The sequence below is a fragment of the Dermacentor albipictus genome, chromosome 5 (genome assembly GCF_038994185.2).
Source record: "Dermacentor albipictus isolate Rhodes 1998 colony chromosome 5, USDA_Dalb.pri_finalv2, whole genome shotgun sequence".
Classification (NCBI taxonomy): domain Eukaryota; kingdom Metazoa; phylum Arthropoda; class Arachnida; order Ixodida; family Ixodidae; genus Dermacentor; species Dermacentor albipictus.
Window position 1 is genome coordinate 51,070,041 of NC_091825.1, and position 22,189 is coordinate 51,092,229.

Below are 22,189 nucleotides of genomic sequence, written 5' to 3' on the forward strand. Positions count from 1 at the left end.
GAGGAAACCAACGTGAAAGTAATCGATTACATTTAATGCGATAACATTAGCGATAACATTAACATTAACATTAACATGATGCGAGACATCACTCAGTTTGTACTATATATACATCTGCTTCTGTATCTGTTTGTCCACGCTTAACCATTTTTCCAACAAATTGGTTCACTTGGTACACCAGAGCATAGGCGGAGAGTTTTCATTTCTCCGGGGGGGGGGGCAGCATTAGGAACATATATATATATATATATATATATATATATATATATATATATATATATATATATATATATATATATATATATATATATATATTTCGTGCACTTGAAGAAACTTCATGTGACCCACCTTATAGTAGAGGACAACTCAATTTCGCAGCCTGAGTCCTCTCGGTGGTGTAATCTTCCTTCGTGTGATTGTCGCGTACTTGGCTATTACTAATACTGCTTCGCCTTTCCGGCAAAACTGCAGCCTCTCTCACTTTTTTTTCTTTTTCTGTGAGTCCGAGTGTAAGCGCTCCAGCGCATTATTGCTGTTCATTCGGTTTTCGAGTGAATCCAGCTCGCCTCACTTCGGTTACTGAGTGAATTATACAGTGTTCCCCAACTACCATGCACCAAGACTCAAAGAAAAAGCAGTTGCGTTACTCGAAGAAAACCTAGTGCATATTGCTTCCAGTACAGTGGAGTAGCCGCCAGTAATTCGTTCGTTACTGAGATTTAATTGGGTATAATTGCAATTAATTATATAACTCGAGAAATACTGCTCTAATTTTCAAAGTGTCAATGAGGCATTTGTATACGCACCCAAAATGACATCTAACTGCGGTGTTTTCAGCGACGTACTAATTGCGTACATTTTTTTCCAACTGGCAAAGAAACCTCATGAAGTATCAAAAATACCACGTCGAGTGCGCTCCCACCCGCATCATTAAGCAGCGCCCTCAAATAAGCTGATTGAAAGCGACTGCATTGCCTGTCACAACCCGAAGAGACAGCGCATCACCTTGATGATGGCACGGAAGGAGCACCAACAGCAGGTTCCGCGGCTTCGCAGCTTTGCCTTCCTCTCATTTCTACGTCACACTTACTATCCGTCTCTCACGGCCGACTGATCACGTTGGTAACAAAAGCTTCTTGCTAACGCTGCCGAAGCGTCGTTCTTACCACGAAAGAAATGCGAAAAGCAATGGAATAGGCATAGAATGTTTTAAAATCCAGGCTTTGATGGCACCGCATCGAAAGAGTGTGCGCGAAGTTATATTTTGCGCCAGAACCTTGCTTTGATCGGACCAAAGCCAAATTAAAGCGACTGTTTTATTTTTCGCGAAAGTGTATACGTGCTGCAAAACAGGTTCGTGTCCGTAAATAAACGCGAAATAAACCGATCGGGAAGTGACCAACGTGTAGACAAAACGCAAAACGGATGTGCTCGAGAAAGTACGAATAAATAGTCCACTTCTAAATGAGCCGACTTGGCAATCAGGATGTCTGCAAAAAATAAAAAATAAATAAAATAAAACCAATCAGATTTCAGTGTGCCTGCCCTTACTATCTATTAATGCGTAAGCTCCGTTGAACTCCAGCTGCCGCCTAGAGGACGTGTTCGAATAGGTCTCCTTTTGCAGATACGCAGTACTATATATGTGCCTTTATCACACCTTCAGTGGCTTTCTTGATGACCGACGCTGAAATTCTACGGCAGACATTCGTTATCCTTGCCTTGAAGTATAATCTGACGTCCGTCTCGATCATGTACGCATGATCTTTCATATAATCCCCAAGAAATAAATCGAGTAGAAGGAGGTCAGGTGAGCTAGCCAGCCAATTTACACGCCCGTCCCTTCCAATCTATTGCGCATGAAAAGTCGCATGCAGCCAGTTTCGTGCTCGGCTGCTGCTGTGTGCTGGCGCCCCATCTTGCTGATACCACAGAAGTGGAAAGCGTGACAGTGGGACTTCGCTGAGAAACTCATCCACCACTCCTTCAAGGATTTCATTCACGTAACGCTGTCCAGTCCCTGTGTGATCGAAGAGCATGGATTCGATTAGCACCGGCGTGAATTCAACACACATTGAACGACCACTGGTACTGGTGCCGAGTGCGCTGTACCCAGCGTGGATTGGAGTCACTCCAATAGTGTGCATTATGTAAATTTACCTGGCCGTTTCTGCAAATATTGGCTTCATCTTTGCACATGATGTTGCTCAAAAAGTCCGGTGACTCATCGGCTTTTGTGAGGACCCAATTCGAGAAATCTAGATGATTTTACAGGTCCCTATCTTCCAAGCATTGGTGCTGGCTAAGGTGGTGCAGATGAAAGGCTGTCATTTAAATTCCTCCAAGCTGATGAGTTGGAAATTGGTGCCTGGGCGGTCACGTCCCGCACGCTACCATGAGGGTTTGAGGCCATACATGTTAGAACACCCCTTGCGTAGGCTAGGACTCAAAGATGGAGCCCTCCGCTGCTGTTTCTTGAAGCTGCCTGTTTTTCTCAGATTTTCATAATTTCCGATGATAGTCGATACGTGTGGTCTACCGCCACACTTCCATGACTGATATATATATATATATATATATATATATATATATATATATATATATATATATATATATATATATATATATATATATATATATATATATATATATATTGTCGGCCTTCCTCTTGTTGCCATTTGCAGATCCCAAGGCAAGGATCGTGTTTACCTTCTGCTTATTAGGGAAAGACATGGCGACTGGGACGAAACAAAACGCACCTTTTCACCTTTGCACTGAGGTGGTCAATTTGTTTTTGTGATGATAGGTGTTGCGACACAAAAAAAAACGTGCACTTTATCTTTGCTGAGACAACACCTTTCACAGGTTATTTCCGACTAACACCAAACGAGACGTGTTACTTCGGCCGGGGCGCGGCATGATAAGGCACTAGCTCGACCACGATGTTTTTCTTTATTTCCTTTATTTCGTTCTAGATAACTCAGAGGGAGCCCGTTTGAGGGCGCTACTTTATGATCCGCGTGGGAGCGCAGTCACGTGGTATTCTCCATATTTCGCCAGATTTATTTGTCAGTCGGAAAAAAATTACTACGCAATTAGTACGTCGCTGAAAATACCGCAGTTAGATGTCTCTTGGCTGTGCATTGAAATGCCTCATTGACACTTTGATAATTAGGGTAATACGTCTCGAGTTATATAATTAGTTACAATGACCTAATTAAATCTCTAACGAAAAAATTACTGGCAGTGACTCCACTGCACTGTAAACAATGTGCATCAGGGTTTCTTCGAGTAACGCATTGTTCTCTTTTTTAATCTTGGTGCATGATAGTTGATTTGGACACGTCGCATATCTTTATGACCGTTGCATGCTATTGACGATGTTTCCATCCCTGATAGACAGACAGACAGACAGACAGACAAAGAACTTTAATAGCAAGGTCCTGAGACGCTTTGCCCTCGGGCAGAGCTGCGGGCCGCTCCCACGTGGGGACTGGTAGGCCGAGCCTAACCGCCGCATCGTGGGCTCTCTGGACAGCCCAAGTTTGATGTGCATATTCTGAGCTGCGGATGGCAGAGCTCCATTCTTGTTCTGTGATGCGATTGGGTCCCTGTAACGAGGGGCATCGCCAGAGCATGTGTTCGAGATTGCTAACAGCCCCACAGTCGGGGCAAGTAGAGCTGAAAGCCTCTGGAGTGATCATGTGGAAAAGGGCCAGGTTCGGATAGCACTGCGTCTGAAGCATGCGTAAAGTGGACGCCAGAGGTCTAGCCAGTTTGCTGTGAGGGGGAGGATAAGTCCTCCTACCCAGGTGATAGTGCATAGTAATTTCGCTGAAAGTAGTGAGAGCGTCCCGAAACTCGAGAACCCCAGAGTCTGAGCTCAATCTTGCTCGCGCGCGGTGGGTTAGTGCGCGCGCTTGGGAGTGGGCAATGTCATTAAGATTGGGAAACGAGTCAAGCTGGGGGTCGAGGTGAGCCGGAAACCACGTGATGGTGTGCGGAGAGATTATCTTGTTCTTGAGAATCTTGTGAGCCTCCTCAGCGATGGATCCTGAAGCGAAAGCCCTGACCGCCGATCTCGAATCAGTGAAGATTTGTGATCTGCTGTTGTCTAGGAGTGCTATAGCAACTGCGACCTGCTCCGCTCTGGTTGGTGTTGAGCACTTCAGGGAAGCCGCATTCACTATCTGTCCGTCGTGATCAACGAGGGCAATGGCGAAGTTAGACGACTGTCCATATTGGGCTGCGTCGACAAAACATGCCGAGTAAGGATCGTCTTTGGTACGCTTGAGGAGGGCGAGGGCTCTTGCCCGGCGTCTGCCTACGTTGTGTCGAGGATGAACATTACGGGGAAACGGTGCAACTCGTATGTTGTTCCTTTGATTTTCTGATATTTCATATTTCTGCTCTTCCATGAGGATAGGGTTGATCCCAAGAACTGCCAGGATCTTTCCAGCCGGGGTGCAGGATAGACGGGCCAGTTGGGCTGACTCCTGGGCCTCAATTATGTCGTCCAATGTGTTGTGCACTCCTAGTTGCATAAGGAGGTCCGTGCTCGCCCGTAACGGAATGCCTAGTACTTTTTTTATACTTTTTCTGATGAGAGTGTTTAATCGTTTTTTCTCGGAGTTATACCAGTTGTGCATGGCTGCCACATAAACTATATGACTCATGAGGAAGGCGTGGAACAACCGGAGGAGGTTGTCTTCCTTTAAGCCTCCACGCCTATTCGAGACTCTGTTGATGAGTCTCATCATGTTCTCAGTCTTGGCTGTCAGCTTGTTGAGCGTAGTATTATTACTGCCATTCGATTCGATGAGCATGCCAAGGACCCGAATGGTGTACTCTGGGGATGGTACAGCCGCTTTTAGTGTGGAGTTTGATGCTTATTTCAGGCAACGGTTCCCATCCTCTAGGTTTGGGGCCTCTCCTGACTGGCCTGTAGAGGAGGAGCTCATACTTCCTCGGGGAGCATCTAAGCCCCGTATTTTCCAGGTACATCTCTGTTTGATCTACAGCCTCCTGTAAGCCTAATTCAACAGCTCCCTCGCTTCCTCCGGTGCACCAGATTGTGATGTCATCAGCGTAGAGCGTATGATTGATCCCTTCTATGTTGGAGAGTCTCTGCGATAATTTCGTCATGGCGATGTTAAAAAGCAGTGGTGAGACTACCGCTCCTTGTGGCGTGCCTCTGGGGCCCAAACTGAAATTGTCGGACTTGAGGTCACCGATTTTGAGCGTGGCCTTGCGATCCCGTAGGAACGAGCTGATGTATCTGTGGAAGGCGTCTTCCAAATTGAGCTCTGAGATGGAGTTCAGAATGTGAGCATGGGATACATTATCAAAGGCTTTCTCTAGGTCTAAGCCTAGGATGCCTCTTATATCTCTTGTGGTGTTGTCAATGATTTGACGTATGATGAGTTTCATGACGTCTTGCGTTGACAGGGCCGGACGAAAGCCGATCATGTTGTACGGAAACAATCCTTGTTTCTCGATGTGCTTAGAGATTCTATTGTGTATGACATGTTCCGCTACTTTCCCCACGCAGGACGTGAGGGAAATGGGTCTGAGGTTTGAGAGACTCGGGGGTCTTCCAGGCTTTGGAATGAGTATGACCGAGGCCATTTTCCAGGACTCCGGGACAACCCCTCGTTCCCATATTCCATTAATCTCCTCTGTCAACCATTCTATAGAGCAGTCGTCCAGGTTTCGGAGGGCGCGGTTGGGGATGCCATCAGGACCAGGGGCAGACCTGCCATTTAGATGCTGGAGAGCTTCCCTTACCTCGCATGCCTTGAAGGGGTTATCTAGCTCGGGGCAAGATGAGCCTTTGTAGGGGGGATAGTCTTCGTCACTCGAGTTGCCCAGTGGCAGATACTTGCGAGCTAATCTGTCGAGTACGGTCTGCAATGTCTCTGATTGTGATGCCTGGTGTAGAACCTTCACTATCACTTGTCTTTGGTTTGACTTGGTATTGGTATCATCCAGCAGATGCTTGAGTAGGTTCCATTTAGCTCCAACTCTCATCTGGCCATCCACAGAATTGCAGACCTCATCCCACTGTTGTCTGCTCAAGGTTTGGCAGTGATCTTCTATAGTTCTGTTGAGCTCCGCGATCTTTTTTCGGAGCCTTCGGTTGAGTTTCTGCCCTTTCCATCGTTTCAAAAGTGACGTCTTAGCTTCTAGAAGATGAGCGAGGCGGCTGTCCATCCTGTCCACCTCCAGTTCAGTCTGGATTTTCTTTGTCGCCGCGCTGATGTCCTCCTTTAACTGTTCAGCCCACTGGTCGAGGCTAAGTGCTGAGTCATGCGTTTGTGCTCGCTCTTCTCGAATCTTGCGAAAGTAATCCCAATCTGTAATAATGAACTCTTTGAGGTCCCCGCTTTTCACGTTGACGCAGGTGGCCAGGATGTTGTGATCACTGCCAAGGTCAACTTGGAGGTTGGACCAAGATGCCTATTCCACATTCCGTATGAAAAAGAGATCGGGTGTGGTATCCCTAGAGCAGGAGTTGCCAATCCTGGTCGGAAAAGCCGGATCTGTTATAAGCGTGAGGTGATTATTGACTGTAGTTTGCCATAGGTCAACGCCCTTGCGGTTAGCTTGTTGGTACCCCCATGCTTGATGCGGAGCGTTGAAGTCTCCGGCCACCAGGAGTGGAAATGTCTTGGCCTTGCTTGTAGCCCTGTTAATAATTGCCGCGAATCTTTGTCTGAGGTCTTTGGGTGTACTGTATATGTTAAGTATAAAGATACTTGTCTTGAATGGTCCGCTGGGGATTATTTCAAGAAGCGAGTGTTCAACCTTATTGGATTGCAGATTCAGATCGTGGGCTATGAACGCACATTTGTTCGAGACTAATGTGCTTATTCCCCTCTTCCCATCAGCATATTGGGTATGCGATTTATAGCCTGGAAGGGTGACCTTATCCGTGAGCGTTTCTTGTAATAAGATTACATGTGGCTTTTCCGAGTGGGTCCGAATGAACTGTTGAAGGACGTTCCTTTTACGATGGAATCCCCTACAGTTCCACTGCCAGATGTTAATTACGTTGTGATGTGCCGCCATGGTGGGACGTAGTAGATAGCTTGTATTATAAAATACTGCGGAGCGCAGCCGCTGCCGACCTTTCAGTGTCGGTGTCATTCACTTTTTCCAACGGTGTAACTGAAGCCATTGTAGAAACGTGGAGTTCCAGACTATCGCATCTGATTCCTAGTGCTTTGACCGCCTCCGCAAGTTTGTCAATAAGAATTTGGACTTTTTCGAGGGATTCATCAATTTTATCTATCGTTTTTTCCAATTTTCGAACGCTGGCGCTCTTGTCTGAGGCATGAACTGCCAGCGCCCTCTTTTTGGGTAAACCATTGGCAGTCGGTTCCGCTACGGGGATCTCCATGGGCGTTTCTACAGCAGAGGCCTGACTGGGTTGAACTGACTCTCGCTTGCTGGCTTGCTTGCTGGCAGTCGGTTCCGCTACGGGGATCTCCATGGGCGTTTCTACTGCAGGGGCCTGACTGGGTTGAACTGACTCTCGCTTGCTGGCTTTCTTTAGCTCTGCAATTTCTGCTTTGAGCTGCTCCATTGCGTATTTTAACGAAGCGTTTTCTCTTTCTAATTGTGCAATCCTGTCGTGCTCTGGCGATTGACCCCCCGTTACCTTTTTCGGTGATTCCTTGACCCGGTCAGCCCATGTGGTACCACGATGAGCAGGCTCCTGAATCTGAACTGCAGGCCCCCTGGAACGAGTGTGGCCTCTGGAGCGGGAGCGGGTCCCGGGGGCCTTGCGGCCTCTGGAAGACGAGCGTGCCGTCGAGCGACCCCTAGAAGGGACACGGTCCTGGTAGCCGCTATCCTCGCCGTCAGGGTCTCGGGATCGGCTCCTGGATCTGTGCGAGCTGCTGAGGGCCGGCTTGAGAGGCATTGGCGACCCAGTTGGTTGTTTGGATTGGTCGCGGTTGCGCCGCTCTCTTCTCCGTTGCCTAACTACAAACGGCATTTGGAACCTTTGCTTGCAGGATCTGTCAGCCGTGAGATGAGGGCCTCCGCAAAGGGTGCACTTCGGTGTACATTCGTGCTTATCGTCCGGGTTGCTCGCACCACAGCCGCGGCAGATGGCATTTTCAGGGGCTGGGCAAACGTCAGCTCTATGGCCAAGCTTTCCACATGCATAGCAAACGTCAGTTTGTCTGCGATAGAGTGAGCATTTGATTAAACTGGGACCGCATTTTACGTAGTCCGGGACTTTGAGTCCATCAAACAGGATGACTACAGTGCTTGTGTTCTTGATTCGTCTCACCTCGAGGGCGCTTGGGTTCTTGGGTTGAATGATAAGGCGTTTGAGCTCCTCTCGATCGATGGTGGGATCAATGTCACGAATAACTCCCTTGCATGAGTTTTCGGGGGCTGCGATATATGTACTAACTTCGTAGCTTGCTTGTCCAATGAGTAAAACTTTCACATCGGCGTAGGCCATGGCGTTGCGTTTTGATGGCGTGCTTGCCACCAATATGTTTTGCACCACGTTCGGACAGATAATATCCTCCGCCGTATCCGCCTCCGTAAGTCTAGCAGCGGTAGTGAGGGCTTGGGCAACTCTGAAGTGGCCCATCTTCTTGATGTCCAGTCCTCCACGGGGACGGATTATGATTCGAACATGCTCTTTCGGTAGGCGAGGCAATCTCGAAGCAGTCGTTAGCCGTGTCTTGACACTCGCCGTAGCCTGGCTTTTATTCCCGCCACGTCGCATGTCGGTGACTCGGCCGCCCTGCCCGAGCGGGTCCTGGATGATGGGTTTTCGCTTGTGTAATGCCGTGGTCCACCCAGCGCTTTCATTGACTTCGTCGGGAGAGATAGCCTCACCCTCAATGGTGATATGCATAGCCGTAGACATCGTGGCTTCAGTGTGCGGAACCGCGCTGAGCTCGCCCGCCGAGCCTCTGCCGGGCAGAGGTCGCACAGAAAGGTCCTCGAGTGATTGGGAAAATGTCCACCCACCGTTGAAAACTTGGTATCGGCGGAATCCTTGCAACTTTAGCCGTCGATTGGTGCCGACATCTTCACGATTGAAGCAAGTTCTCGACCTTAATCATGTAGAGAAGCAGGAGAAGCAGATATTGACGCACGCTCTCGTTTCTTCTTCTTCTTCCTCCCCCCCATCCCTGATAAAAGTTTTAAATTATTTCAATTCTTTTTTTAATGAGTCGTTAGCATTGCTTACAGGAAAGAGAAGTGATACTGAGACACACAACATTCACGTGCATTTCATGCGCCATTGATAAGACTCTGTCGAAGGGGTCACTGAAGTCTATAGGTTTTTTCATGCTCAAAAAGCACGCAAAGCAATTTGAAGCGTGGTGTACAGCAACATATTCATTCCCTAGGCATAGGCGATCCATACCTTTAGAAATAACTCTTAATTGGCTACCTCCGTCTCTCTCAAAAATATAAGAAACTTTGTCCTGTGCGTATATTCGAATATACAGAGTGTCTTTTCTTTAGCTGCACCAAATTTTTAAAATTAGACAAATATAAATCACGGCAACGTTATGTTTACCATTCATGTGTACGGATTGGCAGTGTCTACATAAAGAGCAATTTTTAAAGTTACGTGTGTAATTAGCGAAGTTAGTCCAAATACTTTCAAATTATCAACAATAGGTGGCTACAGCAAATGAGTACTTTGGGGCCCGTCCTCGACACTACTTATCCCAACGATTAAATTTTGAATACCGGATTTAATGTGGGAGCTAGGCTAACAATTAGTTCCCTTTGGTAGGCTCCTTGAAACCGAAACTGGCTGGAAAAAGAGCGTCTGTGTCGTCGATACATAAAATATACATCACGCGATAGCGTTAAGGGTCCGTGTCGCAGAAAATCCACTGTCGGACGTCGTTCCGGCAAAAAATATTTTGGAATTACCCATACCTAGGCCCTCTATGTGGCGCAAGGAAATTATTGAATTGAATTTCTCAAGCTAAAATGCGTAGAAACATCGTAAAGTATGACTTACACATTACCTACAGACATGGTAACGTCAGATTGTAATTTGACTATACGAAAAAACATAAATGCGTTATGGGAAATCCCTTTTCCAGCGTTTCTACCATACATAGATCAGCCACGGCGTCCGCCATTTGCACGCGTCGGCGCGCGAGTATCTCGGATGCCATAGAGCGGCGTGCCCGATTTCTTGCAATGCCTCTCGATGGCGATCGCGTCCATCGCATCGAAGCAGTAGAGCATCAACTTCCAGGTTTGTTTTATGCGGACAACATTGTGTTGCTAGATAACAGCCAAACTGATATGCAACGTCTGGTTAACACCTGTGGGCAGGAAAGCGAGAATTTAGGTCTGAAATTTAGCGTTAAAAATCAGGTGTTATAGTATTCAATGAAAACTGTGAACAGAAAGTGTCAATTCAGGGCCAGGAAGTACCTTGGGTAAAAGAATATAAATACCTTGGTATATGGATGAACGAACGCGATAAATCTGGAAACACTGGAAAAAAGCATAGCAGCAAAGGGGAAGAGAAATTCCGACACAATGAAACACAGAGCGCTGTGGAGATACAATAGGTATGAGGTGCTCCGGGGTATGTGGAAAGGTGTAATGGTTCCAGGACTTACGTTTGGAAATGCGGTTGTTTGTTTGAAATCAGGGGTTCCATTACAACGCGATGGCAACCAAATGTCAGTGGCACGGCTCGAGTTGGGCACTCACCTGAAGGCTACAAATGAAGCTGTGCAGGGTGATATGGGCTGGACTAGTTTTGAAGTGAGGGATGCTCGGAGTAAAATTGATTATGAAGAACGGCTGACGAATATGGAAGAAATTAAATGGGCTGGCAGAGTTTTCAGCTATTTGCAAGTGAAAACATTGATTCACAGATAGGAAAGAAACTAGGAAGCTTACCAGCAGGTATGCTACCTGTATGGTGAGCAACATCAAGCGGAAAGAACATCAAGCGGAAAGTCAGAGAGGCTGAGATATTCTCATTGGTAGGGGCAATGGAAAAGAAACCGGCTCTGAGTAACCACCTAAGGGGGAAAAATGAAATCAGGAAAGAATTTTATGATAACCTAAAAGGAAGCTCAATACTTTTTGGAGCGAGATCAGGATGCCTTAGAACATGCATTTATAAGGCGAGTTATAAGAAGGAAGAAGAAACATGTACTTGCTGCGGTAAAGCTAAGGAAACGATGGAGCATATTTTATTAGAATGTGAACATATTTGCTCACTGGTCGATTTATGTATATCTGGCCTCCTTAAAGCTATCGAGTTCAGCGAGAGCAGGGGGAAAGTAATCACGTCCGCAGTAGAGATTAGTAAGCGGTGATAGGAAGATTGGTGGAAGTAGGTAAACGACAAACAACGAAGGCGTGCAAAAACTAAGTTCGAAATAGGGGTTCAGAAATTTTGGTTATGGCAATCATGTTTTTCTTTCCTTTTGTTTTTAACATAGGTAGGGCATTGGGCAATATAATAGCAAGAGCTTGGCGAGCAAACCCACCATCCCGTTGCAAAGGGGACGCTATAGACGCCATCCATCCATCCATCCATCCATCCATCCATCCATCCATCCATCCATCCATCCATCCATCCATCCATCCATCCATCCATCCATCCATCCATCCATCCATCCATCCATCCATCCATCCATCCATCCATCCATCCATCCATCCATCCATCCATCCATCCATCCATCCATCCATCCATCCATCCATCCATCCATCCATCCATCCATCCATCCATCCATCCATCCATCCATCCATCCATCCATCCATCCATCCATCCATCCATCCATCCATCCATCCATCCATCCATCCATCCATCCATCCATCCATCCATCCATCCATCCATCCATCCATCCATCCATCCATCCATCCATCCATCCATCCATCCATCCATCCATCCATCCATCCATCCATCCATCCATCCATCCATCCATCCATCCATCCATCCATCCATCCATCCATCCATCCATCCATCCATCCATCCATCCATCCATCCATCCATCCATCCATCCATCCATCCATCCATCCATCCATCCATCCATCCATCCATCCATCCATCCATCCATCCATCCATCCATCCATCCATCCATCCATCCATCCATCCATCCATCCATCCATCCATCCATCCATCCATCCATCCATCCATCCATCCATCCATCCATCCATCCATCCATCCATCCATCCATCCATCCATCCATCCATCCATCCATCCATCCATCCATCCATCCATCCATCCATCCATCCATCCATCCATCCATCCATCCATCCATCCATCCATCCATCCATCCATCCATCCATCCATCCATCCATCCATCCATCCATCCATCCATCCATCCATCCATCCATCCATCCATCCATCCATCCATCCATCCATCCATCCATCCATCCATCCATCCATCCATCCATCCATCCATCCATCCATCCATCCATCCATCCATCCATCCATCCATCCATCCATCCATCCATCCATCCATCCATCCATCCATCCATCCATCCATCCATCCATCCATCCATCCATCCATCCATCCATCCATCCATCCATCCATCCATCCATCCATCCATCCATCCATCCATCCATCCATCCATCCATCCATCCATCCATCCATCCATCCATCCATCCATCCATCCATCCATCCATCCATCCATCCATCCATCCATCCATCCATCCATCCATCCATCCATCCATCCATCCATCCATCCATCCATCCATCCATCCATCCATCCATCCATCCATCCATCCATCCATCCATCCATCCATCCATCCATCCATCCATCCATCCATCCATCCATCCATCCATCCATCCATCCATCCATCCATCCATCCATCCATCCATCCATCCATCCATCCATCCATCCATCCATCCATCCATCCATCCATCCATCCATCCATCCATCCATCCATCCATCCATCCATCCATCCATCCATCCATCCATCCATCCATCCATCCATCCATCCATCCATCCATCCATCCATCCATCCATCCATCCATCCATCCATCCATCCATCCATCCATCCATCCATCCATCCATCCATCCATCCATCCATCCATCCATCCATCCATCCATCCATCCATCCATCCATCCATCCATCCATCCATCCATCCATCCATCCATCCATCCATCCATCCATCCATCCATCCATCCATCCATCCATCCATCCATCCATCCATCCATCCATCCATCCATCCATCCATCCATCCATCCATCCATCCATCCATCCATCCATCCATCCATCCATCCATCCATCCATCCATCCATCCATCCATCCATCCATCCATCCATCCATCCATCCATCCATCCATCCATCCATCCATCCATCCATCCATCCATCCATCCATCCATCCATCCATCCATCCATCCATCCATCCATCCATCCATCCATCCATCCATCCATCCATCCATCCATCCATCCATCCATCCATCCATCCATCCATCCATCCATCCATCCATCCATCCATCCATCCATCCATCCATCCATCCATCCATCCATCCATCCATCCATCCATCCATCCATCCATCCATCCATCCATCCATCCATCCATCCATCCATCCATCCATCCATCCATCCATCCATCCATCCATCCATCCATCCATCCATCCATCCATCCATCCATCCATCCATCCATCCATCCATCCATCCATCCATCCATCCATCCATCCATCCATCCATCCATCCATCCATCCATCCATCCATCCATCCATCCATCCATCCATCCATCCATCCATCCATCCATCCATCCATCCATCCATCCATCCATCCATCCATCCATCCATCCATCCATCCATCCATCCATCCATCCATCCATCCATCCATCCATCCATCCATCCATCCATCCATCCATCCATCCATCCATCCATCCATCCATCCATCCATCCATCCATCCATCCATCCATCCATCCATCCATCCATCCATCCATCCATCCATCCATCCATCCATCCATCCATCCATCCATCCATCCATCCATCCATCCATCCATCCATCCATCCATCCATCCATCCATCCATCCATCCATCCATCCATCCATCCATCCATCCATCCATCCATCCATCCATCCATCCATCCATCCATCCATCCATCCATCCATCCATCCATCCATCCATCCATCCATCCATCCATCCATCCATCCATCCATCCATCCATCCATCCATCCATCCATCCATCCATCCATCCATCCATCCATCCATCCATCCATCCATCCATCCATCCATCCATCCATCCATCCATCCATCCATCCATCCATCCATCCATCCATCCATCCATCCATCCATCCATCCATCCATCCATCCATCCATCCATCCATCCATCCATCCATCCATCCATCCATCCATCCATCCATCCATCCATCCATCCATCCATCCATCCATCCATCCATCCATCCATCCATCCATCCATCCATCCATCCATCCATCCATCCATCCATCCATCCATCCATCCATCCATCCATCCATCCATCCATCCATCCATCCATCCATCCATCCATCCATCCATCCATCCATCCATCCATCCATCCATCCATCCATCCATCCATCCATCCATCCATCCATCCATCCATCCATCCATCCATCCATCCATCCATCCATCCATCCATCCATCCATCCATCCATCCATCCATCCATCCATCCATCCATCCATCCATCCATCCATCCATCCATCCATCCATCCATCCATCCATCCATCCATCCATCCATCCATCCATCCATCCATCCATCCATCCATCCATCCATCCATCCATCCATCCATCCATCCATCCATCCATCCATCCATCCATCCATCCATCCATCCATCCATCCATCCATCCATCCATCCATCCATCCATCCATCCATCCATCCATCCATCCATCCATCCATCCATCCATCCATCCATCCATCCATCCATCCATCCATCCATCCATCCATCCATCCATCCATCCATCCATCCATCCATCCATCCATCCATCCATCCATCCATCCATCCATCCATCCATCCATCCATCCATCCATCCATCCATCCATCCATCCATCCATCCATCCATCCATCCATCCATCCATCCATCCATCCATCCATCCATCCATCCATCCATCCATCCATCCATCCATCCATCCATCCATCCATCCATCCATCCATCCATCCATCCATCCATCCATCCATCCATCCATCCATCCATCCATCCATCCATCCATCCATCCATCCATCCATCCATCCATCCATCCATCCATCCATCCATCCATCCATCCATCCATCCATCCATCCATCCATCCATCCATCCATCCATCCATCCATCCATCCATCCATCCATCCATCCATCCATCCAAACAACTGGGCCAGGTTGCAGCAGCACCAGTACGATGTTTATTCGTTGCTTGCTCTTCGTGCAGTGCCTCACCTGTTCTGCTGATCAGAACTTCTGGGACGTCACATGTCCTGGATTAGTTTCGTTTGACGTTTGCTCCGTCGTTTCTGGCCGGGCACGCGAATTTCACCGAATGTTTGCTCTGGGACTACCCTATAACTGCGATAAGTGATAGTTCCGGCGTGACCCTCTTCAAACGTCTGCATGTCAGTCATCCCAGCGACCTGTCTCTTGATCAGCCAATTACCGACCACTGCCGGTATTTGACGTCAGCTACCAGGAGTGTAAATGTCCTGCGCTTCGATCCACACTTCAGTGGGCCAGGTCCGGCCTCGGAATCTCCGCCTCTTTGGTGGCACAAATAATTGGCTCCATCAGGAGGGCGGGAAAGCAAATTTGCTTCCCTTGCACGGCATCCTAGATCATCGCGCGCGCGCCGATTCAGGAGGCCGTGCCCCTTCACCTTTATTCTCCCCTTGCCCTCCCTCACCGTCGCTCTCGTGACTCTCTCACCTTCGACGGTCACCGCGCGCGCCCGCTGGCCCGGCGCCAGCTTAGACTGCTGCACGAAGTAGCATGTTTCGTTAACTGCGGTTGGCGTGGGCAGTTTCATCAGTTTCGTGGTCCTCGATAGTTGTGTGCTTGTGCTCCACGATGTTTCACCCGTTTCATGACTCGCGCCGCTCGTGCATCGTGCAGTGATGCACGAATACTTCAAAAAGAAGTCCTGCAAGGTTTTTCCGTGTGCCTAAAGACAACAGGTGAGTACGTAGACCCATGACATCAGAAGGCGCATGTACAGCGTCGTCCACTCTTAGGGTGAACACGGCTCAGTGTGGCATCGTAGTGTCCTTGCATATGCTCACGCAGGGAGCAAAAATTGGAGAACGCTTAAGCTTCGCCTTCAAGAGTGGAATGCGATAGCGTTATCGCACCCCGTTCGCACTGCCCACTCATCCACTCGGCATGATCGTCAGTCACAAAAAGACGAAACGTGCGCCTGAGCAAGGGGAACGAATCAAACAACTCGGTGTCTTGGAGGGAGAAACAATATACGCGAGCCAAACGTCGTGATTGGCACGGACAGCCGGGCTGCGACGCGCCATGAAGGCGGACGCGATCATGGGGCTGACGCCTCGATGGTATCGTCCTCTAGAAGCGGTAAAGCTTTAAGAAGCGGGCCAGGGGTGCGCCAGCTGTCGGGGCAGCGCCGTACATTGCGAGGAGGGTGTCTTCTGTGTTTGCCGCAAGATGGCTCTGCGTGCGCGCCAAGTGCAGAAGAAATGTAGCGGAAACGTACTTTGCTACGCGTTTAACTGCGAGTTCTGTAATTTACATGCTCATTATTACCGATATACACCGCAGTATAACTTTCTACGGCACGTTTCTAAGGCAACACCGCATTCACTAGAGGTGCTTTTGTCCCGTTTTCAAGCATCGAACTGATGTTTGAGTTAATAGCACTTCCACTTGCAGTACAAAATTTACAGCCTCTTGTACAACTGCTTTAACACTGTCATGGTCCGTACAAAACACTGCTACATCATCAGCATATGCTAAAACTCGAACTTCATTTTTATGAAAAGTGTAACCCCGGATGTTTGGGCTCTTCAGCAGCCGCAAACAAAAGGGCTCGAGGTAGAGAGCGAAAAGCAGGGGGGATAAAGGGCAGCCTTGTCTCACAGACGACTGCACAGGAATACCATTACTTAACTGCCTATTAATTATCAGTGTCTTGGTTTTTGGCATGGGAATTGGCAATACAAGCCTGAGACCTTTTGTAACATGCAATGGGCGGTGACTCCAGGCACCTACCTAGGTGTCCCCCTCAAACGTTATCGAGATAGCAAATAATATTGGGGCAATGAAGCAGTGCGAATAAAAACCCAGACCGGCAAATGGGGAGGGCATAAATTTTCAATGTTTGCAAGAGCCACCGTGTGTTAGTAAGATCTTGATGAGGGCCAGTTGGTTCATACTTAGAACTGAGGTGAAACAGCGCGAAAAAGACGAGGACACAAGGAAACAAATACCACAGACAAGCGCTGACTGCCAACTCGAAGTTTATTTGAAAATCACCGGACAATTTATAACTTCATCAGCATAGGCATGCGCACATCATTCGCAAAAACATCTGCAAACCATCATTGTAATCTTTCTTCCAAAAATGTTATTTCTTTTCCCGACAAGGCAAGAGAGGGAGTGCTTACACATTTATCGCCTTCCTTTCTTATATGAAAGGCCTCTACTATTTCCCTTTCCTTCTTACTCTTTCCTTTCCCTATGAATTTAGTCTTTTCAAATATGGGGGTGCATTGACACTTGTTACAGTGTCCAGCTAAATGACTCCCATAGCCATTCTTTAGGTTAGTGCTGTGCTGACGAGCTCTTTCATTGAAGCACTGTCCCGTTTGACCTATATAAGATTTCCCACAGCTTAGCGGTATTTGATAGATAACATCGCGCCTGCACTCAGTGAAACGAGTTTTATGATTAGTGGTGCACAGGTGCCTTTCGCGCTTGTTCATGCGATTGCATATCGAGGACAACTTACACGGGGCACTGAAAACCAAATTAATATTATGTCTATTGGAAACTTTCTTCAGATTGTGAGACAGCTTGTGTAGGTATGGCACTACGTGTGCTAGTCTTTTGTCTTTGTTTTCTTCTTGGGAAGCATCGGAACTTCTTTTCTCTTTCTGCAAAATGGCTTCGCATACTGAAGTGATCACAGGACTGGGAAAGCCTGCGTTCTGTAGTCACGATATCTGATTTAAAAAACTCTGATCGCACTCATGCTCACATGACTTACTAATTGCTGCCTTAATGCACGTTGTTGCTATGCCTCTGTTAATCAATTTAGAGTGTGCTCTGTCGTAACGCAACAAGGCTTTCTTAGATCTGGGATGATATCCCCAGCATACGTGTTCGTCCAAAGAAAAACAGAGGTTAATATCTAGAAACTGAATACGGTTGTTAATTGGCAATTCATACGTGAACTTAAGTCCTCCCGATGAGTTGATGAAAAGGTTCAAAATTTCTTCGACCGCGTCATGAAAATGCATACAGGAATCTTTCTTTATAACAATTAAGTAGTCGCATAAGCGCATTGTTCAGGCCCCAGCACATGAATACTTCATTGAAAATGTGTTATATACACGGGGAATTTTTCTGTGCACAGAGTGATCCTCCTGATTGGCTAAGTGCTTTGGACAAAGTGACTAGCCTACATCGTTCTTATATCACCACACTGGTCCGGCATTGACTAGTTGTTTTTTATGACCATGTAATATTCACATTGTATTTTCTTTTGCCAAGCCGGTAATAAAAAAAAACTCATGTTTGAGTGGTAGCGTCTCCGTCTCACACTCCGGAGACCCTAGTTCGACTCCCACCCAGCCCATCTTGCAAGTTGTTTTTATTTATGAATTGCCTTCCGCCATTTTTTCGCTCACAGCCAACGCCGTCGACGCTGACAACACCGGCTTTTCTGCGACACGAGCTCCTTAACGCTATCGCGTTATAAGTGCGCATAAGTCCGCCGTTGTGTTCCAGCTCTGTAGTGAAGCAAGTTCTCGCGCGCGCAGGTGGCAGATGCCGCGCGGTGTTCCATTTGCTTTTTTGTCTGCTGGTCGCTAGCTACATGCGACAATTGTTCGCAAGCGCTGAGCAAGATGACACTTTTTAATGCAGGCTATGCTAGAACGATTGGCATAGCCGGAGGGGTGACGACCCCCCGAAATTTTTAGTTTGTATGTACATATATACACGCACATAAACATACACACGCACGAACGTACATATAAGAAGTAGGACGAAATAAAATACCGACTACGCCCGTGGCTCGAACATCTGAAATGTTCACGTGCAAACGAGCAGTACTTTGCAACAAGAAACGGTGCTATGTTTTTCAGCATGCATATGAAGTTTTCTGACGGAGGCCGGAAGGCAAGAAATGTTATAAAGAGTGTTTAAAGAAAACTTCACACACGTGTGGTGGACAATTATGTGAGCGCACTTTGGCTACCGAAGACACACGAATAATGATCGTCTACAAGAGAACTGTCGTGCCTGCAGTTATGTCAGTGACCGTTAACCGTGACCGTCATTCATCGCTAACCGCCGTTCACAGGTGCTGCATGTTTTCGATATATGCGGTACAGACACGTAGATTTAAACGCGTTTCAAATGTTCACATGCGCACATTTGATGCAAAGCTTATTTTTACGATTCATACCGCAAACTTAACAACTGCTTCGTAGCAACAAATCTTCATGTGGAAAAAGATTCAAGATGCACGAGCTTCTAGATCTAATTTATTTCGTACAAGGGAATGAGTGAGCACTGGCTGGTGGCAGCAGCGGACGAGTGCTTGTTCTTGGAGCGTTGGGGGCAGAATACGAAGTCACTGGAAATGCAGCATGTTATTAAAAGTAAGAACAGGTTATTTTTATTGCACTAATCACATAAGATGGCAAACTTGCAAAGTAATTATTCACAAATTGCAGACTGTAATATGACAAGAAATTTTTGTTATCTCTTCATAGCACTCAGGTTAATTTACTATAACACAGAGTTTAATAAACGTACAAAAATAATTTCACATTCCTCACGTCGACTAAGGCTGATCGAACAAGCAACATATGCGGGCGGTAAATGCTGAAGCTATCACAGCTGTCTCATCAGCGGGAGCATGCGATGTTTTCGCTTACTACAAAACAATGAACACCGGTACATCAGTCGACCTTGCATGAAAAATCCGAACGCCGACAAAAAAAAAAGAAAAAAAAGGAAACAGAGTAGAGAAAAGCCAGGGTGCAGCGGGCAAATTATCTGCTAGTATTTGCTTTGTTTTGAACACACTGTTCTAGAGCCGCATAGTCAGAACAATCGCACGAGCAACACAGCGAATTGGGCGAGTTGGTAAGTTAACATTGTTGCCGTATATGTGCAGCGCGACACAGACGTCGTCCATTCTTTGTACCGCGTCTGTGTTGCCCTGCTCATATACACCAAAAACTGCACAAGTGAACAACCTTTCATGCCAGGCGTAGGCATTTCAGCGTGTACAGGAGTGTCAGTCGACTCAAACGCTGCTGTAGCGTGAACAAGCCGAGCTCACCTATGTAAACAAGGCGAACGCACCTCGCATATCCTGCTCCCTGTCAGAGCCGGCCGCTCTCGTCCGTCCGCACGGCACCGCGTAAAAGGCTTTGCCACCTTCCGCGCGATTTGCTCAGTTTGGTACGCTGTACCCGTCATACTGGAATACAAGTGTCGAAATGACGTGTTTCATACTACTTCACCAAAGTCTTTAACTTAATATCGTCGAATACCGTACCTGCAGCCCGGAGCCGATCGGTGCAACTATGACATTGTTCCGCGCAGCGCCAGTGCAGTGAACCATAGTTCACTATAGCGCCAGCGCGTCTGCTCGGTGGTGGCGGTGGTGAACATTTATTTCATTTATTTACAGAGAGAGTTTAGGACGACCTTAAGGGCCGGCCCCTTACAATATCTAGGAGGGATGCCTAGACCGGGACCCCTGTGGCCTCCGCGGCTGCTCGGGCCCTAGCCACGAGAGCTTTTTATGCGTTGCATATTGCAATCACTCAGTTCAGCCCTTGGGCGCGGCCGGGCAGCCACCATTGAGGGTATGAGCCATTGTTCGTTGCTGCGCGTCTCATATGTGGGTCTTTTCTCTTTTAAGTTTGCTATGTTTGTTATATAAGTTGCTTCTATTTTTATGCGTTGCATATTGCAATCACTCAGTTCAGCCCTTGGGCGCGGTCGGGCAGCCACCATTGACCTTTAGCGCAACCATGTGACGTGACGTCACGACAGCCGGAGGAAAAGCTGGGCCCAAACTCGCGCAATATGCAACGCATTCTTGGCTTAATCAAGCTAAGCCTGGCCATTTTGGCTCTCTAAGGTAGAGCAGCTGAGCAGGGCAACCTCCGAGCTCTCTCGGGTGGGTGGGGGAAGAGGAAGGGTAAGCAGGATTAGAAGGGCAAGCCCACACCACGTGGAAAACATCCGAGAACGCGTAACCACACAGTGGGCACTCCCCGAGAAGGCAGGGTTAAAGTCTTTAGTACTGCAGGGCACAGTACCGTGTTAGTATAGAGACGGAGGAGCCAGCGCTCCTGTGCCTTGGTCAAACCTTTAGCGGTGGGGGGGGGGGGGGGGGGGGTTAAAGCGACCGTGAGCGAATTGGTAGAGCTAAGTGATTTTGCGGAAACTAATGACCGGATTTGGTTCTAGATCCTCAGACGGCGGGTGTTGAAGCGATGCCCGGTGGGTGAGCGCGCGGGCTGAGGCGTCAGCGGCCTCATTTCCTTCTAAACCCGTATGTGCTGGAGTTCAGATCACGATACGCGTCCCGGGATGGTCCCGGTACTCGCATTCTCGTAAGATTTTGGCGGTGCGTCTGGCTATGCGCCCTTTTTCAAAGTTTCGGCAGGCAGCCCGGGAGTCGATGATGATGACTCTGGCGTCAGGATCTGCTGCGGCGAGTGCTATGGCGACTTCCTCCGCATGTGTAATGTTGAGGGCACGGAAAGTGACGCCCTGAACGTGTTCGTTTCGATGGATCACTGCAGCCGCGTACCACCTCCCGTGATGTGGGCCGGCAGCGTCCGTATAGAAGACCCCATGGCGCTATCCATAGCGTTCGCTGAGGGCCGCCACGCGCGCAGAGCGGCGGCCATCGTGGATTCCCTTAGCCATGTTTTGGGGCAGAGGGTGGATTTGCAGCGCATGGCCCCAGCCCTCTGGGGTTCGAGTCCGATCCTCTCCCTGTGCGGTGTATGTTATGTATAGGCCGCCTCGGAGGCG